Below are 13,110 nucleotides of genomic sequence, written 5' to 3'. Positions count from 1 at the left end.
CTGAAAAAACTTCATAAGAACTTGCAGTTAACCCATATTTTTTCCATAAGTAGTTCAGTAAGTGATATTTGAGAGAGTAATCTAAATCACCTTCAGAGAGAAATTTTACTCTGTCTTTATATATCCCAGTTCAAGATTTTTAGGTGTAATAGTTGGCATGCTCTTTTCTTTACAAAGCAAATTCTTGGAAGAATTATTTATTTTTGCCCAGTGACTATCAACTGTTCTAGCACAATTATTTATTGACAATTATGTTTAATTAGTTACACAAAATGTCTATATTTATTGATATATAATATTTATTCCATTCCAGTCAACAATTTCAAAGACTCAAATAAGATAATAATGGTTGAGATTATTCATTCTGAGGCCTATGAAGCACATCCATTATACTAAATAGTTGAAATTTGTTCTAATGAGCAGAAAACTAAAATGTTTACCCAATATTTTTTCTTATATTCCAATTAACATTGTTTTTTATAAACTATACAGCAGTAATGTTATTATTATCAACAGATGCAGTAGCTATGATAGGCAACTGAAAGGTCTAGAGTCAATATATTATTTTAAATTTCATGATATAACAAAAGGGGAAACTTCAGTTTACGTTTCCAAGCTGCTATGAGTGGTCCTGCTTTTGATTGGCCCATCATACATTTTTGACTCCCTGCAAATTCCTGGGCTTTTCTGATAAATAGGGAGTTAACAATTGTTCACCATAAAATTCTGCCCCTGACCTTAGGCTTACAGGAAGGCTAAGATATTGGACAATACAGAGGCAGAATGGCCAGAAAGACTCAAACTAGCCCAACCACCCTGTAAATTCCCTGTATTCTCTGTAATACATGTTTATTAATAAGAAATTCAAAGGATCCTTAAATAGGCCTACACAAAATTCTTACTTGTAATTTAGTACTATACTAAGTTCCTTCCCTCTTGGGGAGTTTCTTTTCCCTTCTTTTCTACTTTCCAATAAACTTTTCTACTTTCTAACTCTGAGTGTGAACATCTTTAGTATTCAATATTTTCATTACTGAAAAAATAACCTCCAGAAAGATTCATAATTAACTTCTAGAGGCAATGCAATGGTAATTAATCAATGATTTATTCATTGTTATAACTGAAGTCCATAGTTTATAGTATGGATGTTTATGCTGCATAATTTTTTAGATTTTTTTAAAATTTATTTATTGAATCATGGTGAGAATAGTTACAAAGCTTTCAGGTTTAAGTCTTGGTCACACAATGATGAAACACCCATCCCTTCACCAGTGCAGATTTTTCACCACCTTGAACCCCAATATACACCCCCTTCCCACCCTTCCCGATACCTGTCAGGCAGATGATTTCTACTTAACTCTTTCTCTACTTTGGTTACACTATTACGACAAAAGATGCACCATTATTATTTGGAATTTCCCCCCAACAATCAGAACTTCTGAAAAGGCATTGATGTCACTGCTGTTGCGGCCACGCAATTTTGGATTTCTGATATTTTACTAATTAAGTTTAGAGGTATTTCTGCCAAAAGCCAGATAATTACAAAATTGGTTTATGTGCCTCTGCGGTCATGGCCGTGCTGGAGATCTGCTCATAAGGAGTAACTAATGGTCTCGGTAGGGCATGAAGGACGTTCCGGTTCCATCCCCCATCCCATGAGGCTGCAATTGCCCCATCACCACTGACTCATACCTGGATTTCCTATAAGCTTTGAGGTGAAGGCCACCGAGCTGGTGGGGGTGGGGGGTGGGGAGGGGAAAAAGGGCACAGTGCCTTAGTTTAAAGCATAGTCCATTAACATTTCTGCTGCAAGCTGCTGGGTTCTGAATTAGGTCCGTGTGCCTCTGGGGCCATGGCTGTGCCAGAGAGCCACTCACAGGGGCAACTCCAACTCGTGGCCTTGATAGGCTTGAAGCATTTTTTAGGTTTTTATGATAATTTACTGTAGGCACACATTACTACATTACAAAATATTATCAAATATGCCTGATACAACAAACTCCCTCATACATTCTCTGAGGTTCAGGAAGCTGGGAGTAATTGCACAGAGTAATGTTGATCAGGGTCTCTTACAAGATTTAATTATTGTTATTATTTATTAAAATAACTTGGCTTACAAGAGTGAGAATATTTCTATATTTTATGGCACAATATTAAAATAGCACAAGAAGATTCAAAGTGAAAATATACTTCTACTACGGTCCATAGCATCTGCCCTTTCCATACTCTAATCTCTGTTTGGGTAACTTCACTTCTGTCTTCAGAGATTGTGGATTTCTTTTGATTTGACTGTGTTCTCTTGCTCAAGCTATCAACTGTTTCTGAAAATATTAAGAGCCTTGACTACTGCTGGGGAAAAAAATGTCTTCAAGTTCACTCATATGGTACTTAAAAAGGTTTTTAGTTCTCTTGAAAGAGTTAACTATTAAGTATTATTCATGTGCTGACTCCTTTTAGAATTGGTATGAGAAGTGGAAAAACAGAGAGATTAAATGGAGGGGAGAAAGAGAGAGAGCGTGAAAGGAGAAAAGACAAAAGAGAAATAGTAGGAAAAGAAAAGGAGTGGGTAGAATAGGAAGGAAAAAGAGAGATCAAAATAACTTTATGTTAGTGTATGAGTTATATTTCTATTTTCTTCTTAGTTTTATTCTGGTAATTAGTGGTACATCACAATAATTTGCCCACAGTTGAGGAAAGGCAATCACAGAAATGCATGAAACCAGGAAAGTATGATCATCATGGAGTACTGGACACTGTCATAGTGGACTTAAATCTACTATATTGCCACCTGCTTCAGGGTACATTTTTCCTAATTGTGTGTATTTTTCTCTTGTACTTCTTCTCTAAACTCAGTATTTTAAATTTTTTTCTGAAACATTTATAGAATCTAATCTATCATTAAGTGTAATTTCCAACTCAGATATTGTATACTTTTGGTTCTAATAAGTCCAATTTAGTCATTTGATATTTTATCCTCTGGGACCAGAGAGATAATACAGGGGGTACAGTGTTTTATTTGCATGCAACTGGCACAGGTTCAGTCCTCATCACCACATATGGTCTCACGGGCACTTTCTGAAGTCACCACTGAGCACAGAGCCAGGAGTAAGCTCCTGACCACTGCAAACTGTGGACCATCAACACTAAACAGAAAGAAAAAAATATTTATGAATGCAGCTACTTAATAAGTTCAGACTTTCATTTCCTTCTGAACATGAAACACTCGGTTATATGGATTATTTTAATGACTGTCCTTAATGTCAATTATGCCATGTTTTGGTTGGTGTTTACTGTTATTTCTAGTCACAAAGTTTCATATTTCCCTACATTTTTTAATAAATGACAGTCTTGATTGTAAGGTGTAAATGAACAATGTTATTGTTGTATATTGGTTATTTTTATATATCCTTAATTTTTCTTTAACTTTCTATTTTTCTCAAAAATATAATTGAAAATTATTTTGGAACTTCCTTTTAGATTTATTAGAAAGACCATGAAAATCAGTAAGTCTAGGGATAATTTTCTGTCATTTAATGAGCCAAAACTATTCAAATTTTTCTCTACCCATAAATAATGAGATTTTTCCACTCTAGATGGTAGAAATAATATCCTATATTATTTGAGCCTAAGATTTAGTTCACTAATTCTTTTGGATGGTCATTCATTGCCCTCTCATAGTGTAACATATGTAAACTATTTTCCAATGATACCTGGACCAAATAGTTCAATGCTAGTACCTGAAGATGGTGTGCCTGTGGTGCTGAGGACTACTAGCAGTACCCTGGATAGTCTACACAAAGAAGTGTGCAGGAACCATGTGATGCTGGGGAATGAATGAGATTCTATAAATGCAAATAATGTGCTTCTGACTCTTTTACTGTCTTCCTGCTTTCAATAATTGTTTGCCTTAATTATTTTTGCTTATTAATTAATTTTTGTCTGCACCCAGTGATAGTCAGGGCTAAATTCTAGCTGTGATATCAGGGATCATTACTGGCAGGGCTTTGGGAACCATATGGAATGTTGAGGATCTAATCCAAATTGATCCCATGCAAGACAAGCTGTCTAGTCATTGTATTAGCTCACTGGTCCAACACAATATTATTCTTCAAAACGATACATTCTCAGTTTTATAAGTGTATTTATATTTGTATTGAAATGCTTAATACTATAAAATAAATATTTATATTTTAAAATAACTTATTTACATATTAATTATATCTGGCTGGAGCGATAGCACAGCAGGTAGGGCGTTTCCCTTGCACATGGCAGACCCATGCTCGATTCCTCGGTCCCTCTTGGAGAACCCAGCAAGCTACCGAGAATATTCCACCCGCACAGCAGAGCCTGGAAAGCTCTCGATAGCATATTCGATATGCCAAAAACAGAAGCAACAAGTCTTACAATGGCGATGTTACTGGTGCCTGTTTGAGCAAACTGAAGAACAACGAACAACGGGAGGACAGTGCTAAAGTGCTGCAGGTTATTTATATCTAATTTGAAAAATTGTTAACATAGCACCTTTAGAACAAATCCTTCTGTACTCTTAAACCCAAATGCATTACTTACAGGAAATTTTTGGCTTTAGCCCCATTCATAAAGGGATCTAGGGGTTAGATGTGTGTGTCTCTCAGTGTACCAAGACTCTATCAGTTTACATAATGTTGACTGAGAAGCAGGGTATGACTTAATCCAGTGAGTAAATTACCTCAGCTGAATGATGCTTGCAAAGGCAACAACAATTCAGAAATATATGTACAGAGGACAAACTTTACATAATTATAGCAAACAGAACCATACATGTCTTATATCTTTACATTAAAAAGCTAGAATTGAGAGTGTAGAAATCTGAAAGAACATGCTGAGTTTAGCAATTTTAAAAGACATTTTTTTGCTGGTGTTACATATAGAAAAGTACATATAGAATACTAACTCTAAAACTTTCAGCATTGCTGGACAACGGAGCACAGTAATAATGGCTATGCACTGATAAGTAGTTTTTAATTTTATTATCAAATTATACAACCTAAATTATGCAGTTCTACCCTAGCTAGACTGCACTTCAAAAGACAGATTTTTATAGCTATCAAGAAAACATGCAGAGGGAAGCCAAATTTGCAATAATCATTGTTCTTACTTTATAAGCAGAAGGCAGGAATAGAAGATTGGGTAATTGATTGGAGTAATGTGCTCTAGTATTTATTTAACCATTAAGGAAAGATAAATGCTTACATATAAACGAAGAATGTTGAACTTCTTGATTTTCAATGGGAAAGATTAAAAATTTATCAACGTATTATATGTTTTTAATTTTATTATTTTTTAAGATATGTAGAATATCAAAATCTTTATCTTCCTTATACATTATGACCTTGGAGGATAAAATAAAAACTAGTTTTCAAAATTTGTCTTCAGAGATGTTCATAGATTAAACTGACTATTCTAATTAAAATAGATAATATCATTTGTAGATATGTGAAAATAGAATCTAGGATATTTATTACAGAGCAAGAGAATAAATAATTTCAATCCATATAGTATGATACACATGTTAAGTTACAAAATCCTAAAACTCTTCATTTATGCTTGCAATACTATGAGAGAAAGAAATGGGAGGAGGGATGATGAGAAGAAGAAGGAAATTATGGACAGGAAAACAGAAAGAGTGGACAGAAGAAATAAGATAAACTCAGAAACAAAGGCAAAAAAAATTCAGGAAATTGCATATGTAGGAAGTGCAAATAACAATAGTCCTTTAACAGTACCTATTTTAACCTCAACCCCCTACAATATAGGTCATTTAGAAAGAAATTTAAGCATCTGTAATTATTAAACTATATTATACTCTCTTATTAATTTAAAATAAAAAATAACAAACAGCACTCATTCATTTAAAAAAATCACTTAAGGTTCTGGAAATTATAGAAAATAAGGCACAAAACTTGCAGTCATCCAACCTGTCCTGTATTACCTCCATGGCACCTCATCCTCAGGCCCTGGCATTCTGCCACCAGCCGATTTGGCTACAAATTGCTGTGTGGTGTCTAGTTTCCCTAAACTGCTAAGATGTCTCTTCCTTATGTGAACCCCCACAAAGAAGAAATACTTACCTAAAAAATTTGAAGTAAATATTCAATAGGTGATGTATATGATCTCCAAGTAGTTATTTTATTTAATTGTAACTGCATATTTTATCATATTTTCTTTGAAATTGCTCTCCAGTAAAGGGAATATGAAGCTGTTACTGAATGAGGAATAAATGAGAGAAAGATGCATATTAACATTGGCGATACCTGAGGAAAATATTCTGATATATCTTCTTGAATCTAAATTCCTCTTTGTACATATGGCTTTATGTCCTAAGCAACATTCAGTTTTATGACTAAATAGTTAATAGGCTCAATAAAGAATAAAATTCCAGTCAGAGGCTTACTGAAAACATGGCTGAGAAAATTAACTGTTTTTGTAAACATTAAGAGAGGTCAGATTATTAGAAATTGTAAGTTATCAATTTTTTTTGAGAAAAAAATAATTTTATTTCAGTGTTGGTACCTTAGAAAGTAAACATCCCATTCAGCCCATATATAGCCATGACACTGAACAAGCCCATACCCTTTCTAATTATTGGCATCAACAAAAAGGTACACTAAGTTAGTTGGTAGAGTTTGATCCAACATGGACACAGAAATGTGACACAGGTTATTGTGTCCAATCACAGAGCTTATAGCTACATGCGCTGCTCTAGTTTCACATCACCTTGTCATATAGATGGGTGAAATTTTACTTTCCTGCTTTTATTGCAAGAAATAAATGCCTCTATTAAAGGTTTTAGATAAAGATAGCAAGTCATCATTTTCTTATAAAAAAGAAGTCTCTAATAAGGGTGTACACGTATCTGTGTGGGCTCACATACACATGTGCATATTTAATGCTTGGGTTTAGGTTAAATAGTCTTTGAGGGAAAAGGGGGCATTCAAAATAAAACATCAATAAGACATCACTGCATACAAGTGAGAATAGAGTATATCAAGAAGAGTGAAAACAACAGGTGAAGGTGGGGGTGTGGTGAAACACAAACCTTTATTCTCTGTTAGGAATATTGCTTAGCTCAAACTCTATAGAGAACAGTTTCTCAAAAATCTAAGAATAGATGTACCATACTGCAATGCACAGATTCCACTTCTCATCATCTACCTCTGGAATCGAAAAACATTAATTCAAAAAGATATGTGCATTGCCAAGTTTATTTCAGGGCTTAATATAATATCCAGGCAATGGGAATAACCTAAATGTCAAAATACAGATGAATGATCGGTGTGCTACATATCACACTGAAATACTATATATCTATAAGAAAAGATGGGAATGGATAGAACTGGAGTGTTTCAGGATAAGCAAAATAAATCAGAAAGAAAAAAAATAGAGGATTATCTCCTCATCTGTGGAACATAAAGTCAAAATAAGAACATAGTATTAAACAATGACAAACCCTTGATACTGGAACACATAATTACTAAACAGAGAGAGGAAGGAGAGGGAAAAAATTCCAAACTAGAAGATGTAAAGACAGCAGTAGAGGGTCATGGATATTTTGTGGTGGTAAGGTGTAGAAAATTTGTATATGAACACAACAAACTTTAGCACTAATATAGATTTCTAAACTCTAAAAATAACATAAATCAAATTAAAAATTAAAGCAGCATTTAATATTTAATTTTAGTATAATAATGGATGGTTCTTTTTCTAAAATGCACGTTGAAGGAAAATGTTCTTTCAGTTAGAATAAAGTATAAACTGAGAAGGATGAGAAATAAGCAATAGCTTATAGAAAGGAAGAGGTGTTAGATGGGTTAAGTCACGTGTCTTGCACCTGACTAACACTTATCATGAATAATCCCTGACAACAGAGCCAGTAGAAAGCCCAGAGCATAGTTAGATTTAAAAAAAATATTGAATCACCGTGAGGTAGAGTTACAAAGCTTTCATGTTTGAGATTCAGCCTTACAATGATCTAATATCCATCCCTACACCAGTGTACATTTTCCACCACTAATGTTCCCAGTATCTCTCTCATCCCCATCCCAGTCCTCACCCTGCCTCTTTGAAGACAATTTCCTCAATATTCTTTCTCTACTTTTGGGCATTATGTTTTGCTCAATTTTCCCACCACCATTCAAGCCTACGTGCAAGAGGCAGACGCTAGACAATTTATTTTCCACTGCTCATTTTGAATATTATGAGAGTTTGCGTGATCATGTGGTTCTGGAATTCTAGATTGTAAACGGTTGAGTTCCAGAGAAATCTCTGTAGGGTGCTAACTCATTTTGAGATTGACTTGGGGGTCTCTGGACCAAGGTTGCTGATATTGCTAAGATAGTGCCCAGACACAGATTGTTGGCATGACAGGCAGGCTGCTGAGCTGACGGGGACCTGAGGAGGGTCAGCCCTGCTCCTTTGCTGCCCTGTAGCTTGGAGATTTAGTTCTGGAATCCATATATCTGGGTCTTGCTTGTGGAAGCTCTTGGTCACCTGGATTCCATCTGGAGTAGGCAGAGGAATGCTCTTGCTCCATCTTGTGGTATCCCGGTGAAATTGGCTCAGTATGGGGCCTGGAGAGATCTCAGGTGTTGTAGTGTCTTCTGGGACTTGCTGCTTTGTCTCTGAACTAGGTCTGTTGGTGTGCTAAGACGCATAATGGGCTTTGTACCTTAAAAAAAAAAAGAAAGAGAAAGAAAAAAGGAAAGAGAAGGAAGGAAGGAAGGAAGGAAGGAAGGAAGGAAGGAAGGAAGGAAGGAAGGAAGGGAGAGAAGGAGGAAGGGAGAAAGGGAGGAAGGGAGGAAGGGAGGAAGGAAGAGAAAAAGATTGAGGGAGGGAGGGAGGGAGGGAGGGAAGGAAGGAAGGTGGGAGGTCGGGAGGGAAGGTAGTTAGAAAGGAAGGGAGGAAGGAAAAAGAAAACAACCAGAATGGATTGTTACTAGATTAAAATAAGGACATATCATAACTCTTTAGAAAGAAAAAGCTCAGTTCTCCAGGAAGATAAGTAATTTTTGGTACATAAATTATTAACAAAAAAGCCTCAAAACCAATATTCTATATTCAGCTACAGTTACAGCAACTAATGACTGACAAGAAACATTGGTAGAAACCAACTGCAGTTAGCTTACACATATGTAAAATGACCGAAGAAGGAAAATATGACATTTTAGAATAGGAACATGACAAGGATGACTTTTTCATTTTTTACACCTTTTCTATGCAATTGATAAAGGTAAAGGTAAAGGCCCTCCCGTTGATCGTCGATTTGCTCCAGCGGGCCCAGTAACGTCTCCATTGGAGACTTTGTTGTTACTGTGTCTGGCATATCGAATACTCTCGGTAGCTGGCCGGGCTCTCCGAGAGGGGCGGAGGAATCGAACTCGGGTCGGCCATGTTGGCCGCTTGTAAGGCGAACGCCCTATCGCTGTGCTATCTGCATTAATATTGTACTGATATTTCTATCTAGATCAATGGGATATAAATAAGAAAAATACATTAATGCTAACCCAATAGAAGGGAAGAATTAAAATAATCTGTATGTGATGTTCTTACATACAGGAGATCCTAAAAAATTCACACAAAAATTAGTGACGATAGATAAGTTTACCAAAATAGAATGCTCAAAGTTAATTTATAAAAATCACTTGTATTTTTGGCGCTGGAGTGATAGCACAGTGGGTAGCGTGTTTGCTTTGCATGTGGCCGACCCAGGTTTGATTCCCAGCATCCCATATGGTTCCCAGAGCATCACCAGGAGTAATTCCTGAGCAAAGAGCCAGAAATAACCCCTGAGTACCACCGGGTTCAACCCAAAAAGAAAAAAAAAACACTTGTATTTTTATATTAGCAATAATTAAAACATGAAATTAAGGCAATAGTCAAATTAAAATATTTAGGGGTCAGTATTTACCAAAAAAACAAAGGAAGGATAGATATGTAATATTGATAAAAAGTTAATGAAAATTTACAATAATCACCCAATTTCCAAATATGAGAATTTTTTTAAAGACAACTAATTGCTCTTCAGAAAATTTTCTTGAGGCAATTTGCTAACCACAGTCAGAAAAATTAATTTATACAAGTATTTTGTACCTATGGTCTTAACACATCATCAAGGTAGAAGATGAAAGCACTCCCAATAGTCGAAATACAGCGTAAGTGTCCACTGGTGGTGGCCACAGTCTCTCAACAACCTCTTCCAACACCACCTAATTTCAGCATCATCGTGCACATGATGTTTACAGATACTGGATACCCATGCAAGAGGAAGATTTGCATGTAATAGTGTTATAGTTATTAATTGACGGTAGCACTGTAGCACTGTCCTCACATTGTTGATCAGTTTGCTCAATAGGGCCCAGTAACATCTCCATTATGACACTTGTTACTCTGTTTGGCATATTGAATACATCATAAGTAGCTTGCCAGGCTCTGCCTTGTGGGTGAGATATTCTTGGTAGCTTGCCAGGCTCTCCGAGAGGGGTGGAGGAACAGAACTGGGCTCTTCAGGGCCGGCTGCGTGAAAGGCAAACGCCCTACCGCTGTGCTATCACTCCTAATGAGGCTTATACTAACAAAGAGGTTGTGGGATTTTGGAACAAGTATACTGTGACTGCCTTGTAACTCATGTGGAATATAAAGAAACAAAGAAAAGAAGCTTATAAACAAATGGTGAGATTTTGATAGGAAAATGATGACTTCCAGAGGCAAAGGGATAGAATGGATCTAATTGTACAGTGGTGAATTATACCAAACTTCAATTTTTAGCTATCATGTAGCACTACATTTACCAAGGTATAAATCTGTCCAAATGAAACTTATACATTGTACACAATGGTACATCAAGAAAATTATAAATAAACATGATTAGTGGACTCTTTCTGGTCCTTGGATGAATCCTGCTAGTAGATCTCAATAAGAACCTATTTATCTGACAGAAAACTCTATTATTATAACAGAAAATTTCAGTGATGTTAATAGAAATAGTGCTGTAAGCAGTTCATTTCATATGATCTTGGGGAAATCATATCAAAATAAAGCATCCATATTGAATGAAGGATTTGCTCATAGAATTATTTCTCCCTATGCCATATGATAAATTATTTATAAACAATATATAGTTTTTAATGAATGCCCATGATAGTCAAAATTGGAAATACTATCTAGATCAAAAGTTATTCCCTCATACCACAAAACTTCAACCTGATGTAAATACTGATCATTTTAGAAAAGCACAGAGATATCAATAATTCATATAAGCAGTACAAACTTGAGATTTATTTGAAACATTCAATTTTATTCCTGAATTTTTATGTTAGTGTCCTTTTTTTCTTTGCTGTATCTTGAAAGTTTCCATTTTAGTAGACACTCAAAACAGTAACTCAGCAGCTGATCTAAAAATGGAATTTAGTTCAACTGATAAAAGATACAGGTAATGCAGACACACTTTGAGAAGTGTCCATAAAATAAGATTTCCTCTTGCTATCCTTGGCTCCTTGGAACTCTGCCTTTTATATGAAGAAAGCAAGTTCTGCTATAATTTTTTATTATTTCAATTTTTTCAGCCTGTCACATTTTATAGTCTTAATTGCAATTCAACTAGAGATTTATATAGCAGACATACCTCTCTCTGAAAGGCATATTCTGTTCTCACTTAAATATGCATGTTGGTAGAATTGACATGATTACTTGCAAATTAATTATTCCCTCTATTTTGGTTTAGTTTGCCCTTCATACCTATTAAAATATTTCTAACTTCATAAGTAAAATAGATACACTTTGATTTGAATACATCTGTGCCTATTATTTGAATTCATTTTGATTGAAATGCATAAAAAGGAGTACGTCATGGTTTACATTTTCTAAGTTTAAAATATAGAAGAAATTTCCACAATGAGAAATAAAGCAATTCCATAGATAGATATTAATCTATTTCCATACTAGCTTTAAATAATTTTTAAAAATATGGAGTAGTTAAATAGAATATCATGGGGGTTGTACAAGTTTCTTATTTTTCTGCTAGCCTAGGTTTTTCACAAGGTGACTTGGTATAACAAAAAAGGCAGTGAACCTGGCACCAGAAAGTTCAGTAACAGATCTCAACAAATTTTCAGTGCCAAGAGATCCAATATTAACTAACTGAAATTACACATGCTATGAATTAGAATGTTTCTGTTTTGTATTAAAGGGTGGTTTTGAAGAAGAAAGAAAATATGAAGTGTAGTTGGTATAGTTTTTGTGAGGCAAAGTCTGTTAGTCTATATGTATGCTTGGGTAGATGTATATGTGCATATGTGTATACTTCATGATGCCAGAAGGAAACCACTTATACTTTCTTAAATAGAGCCTCTACCAAAATGAAAATCGAATCAGCTGGCAGAGGCAACATCATGTATTTATTTCTATCTTCATTTGTATGAATCAGAGCCCCATTTTCCCTACAAAGTTAAAATATGAATACTAGAGAGATCGATTAAAAATTCAATTTTTGTTTAGTTTTATATGTCCATGAAATTCTAAAGTCTCTGAAAGCATAGACAGTGCCTAACTTATCAAATGTAATTGCTGCACTGTATATATAGGAAACACAAATACATGGCACTTATTCTACAAACATTGGAAGAGATAAATCACAGTGCCAATTTTATAGACATTGGGGAACAAAAACCAGTGCTTTCTCATATCAAAGACTTAACTACCATTTTCTTGACATTTTCTATATTGTTAATTACTATAAAGAAGAAAGAGAATCCACTGAATTCTAGGCACTTCGAATCCTCTAGAGGGTTAAGAGGGCTTAATATCGATTCCTTTTAATTATTTTACTATGGGACAAGAGTCTCTTCTCTGCCTCATGCTGACTTGACAGCACAGGTGTGAGAGTTTCTCCATCCTCTCAACTCACTAAGAGGTTAGTAAGTTAGAAATTTCCTGGGATGCCATAAAATCTTTCATTACGGGGTAGAAAACTACTTTCTTTGTCATAAATGAAGGCACCTGCATGCTATTGCATTCACTCATCTAATCATAATCTCCATCATCATCATTATCATCATCACCACCGTCATCATCATC

Source organism: Sorex fumeus, unplaced genomic scaffold, assembly GCF_029834395.1.
Source record: "Sorex fumeus unplaced genomic scaffold, SorFum_2.1 ptg000002l, whole genome shotgun sequence".
Lineage (NCBI taxonomy): Eukaryota > Metazoa > Chordata > Mammalia > Eulipotyphla > Soricidae > Sorex > Sorex fumeus.
Note: the sequence above shows the minus strand (reverse complement) of the source record.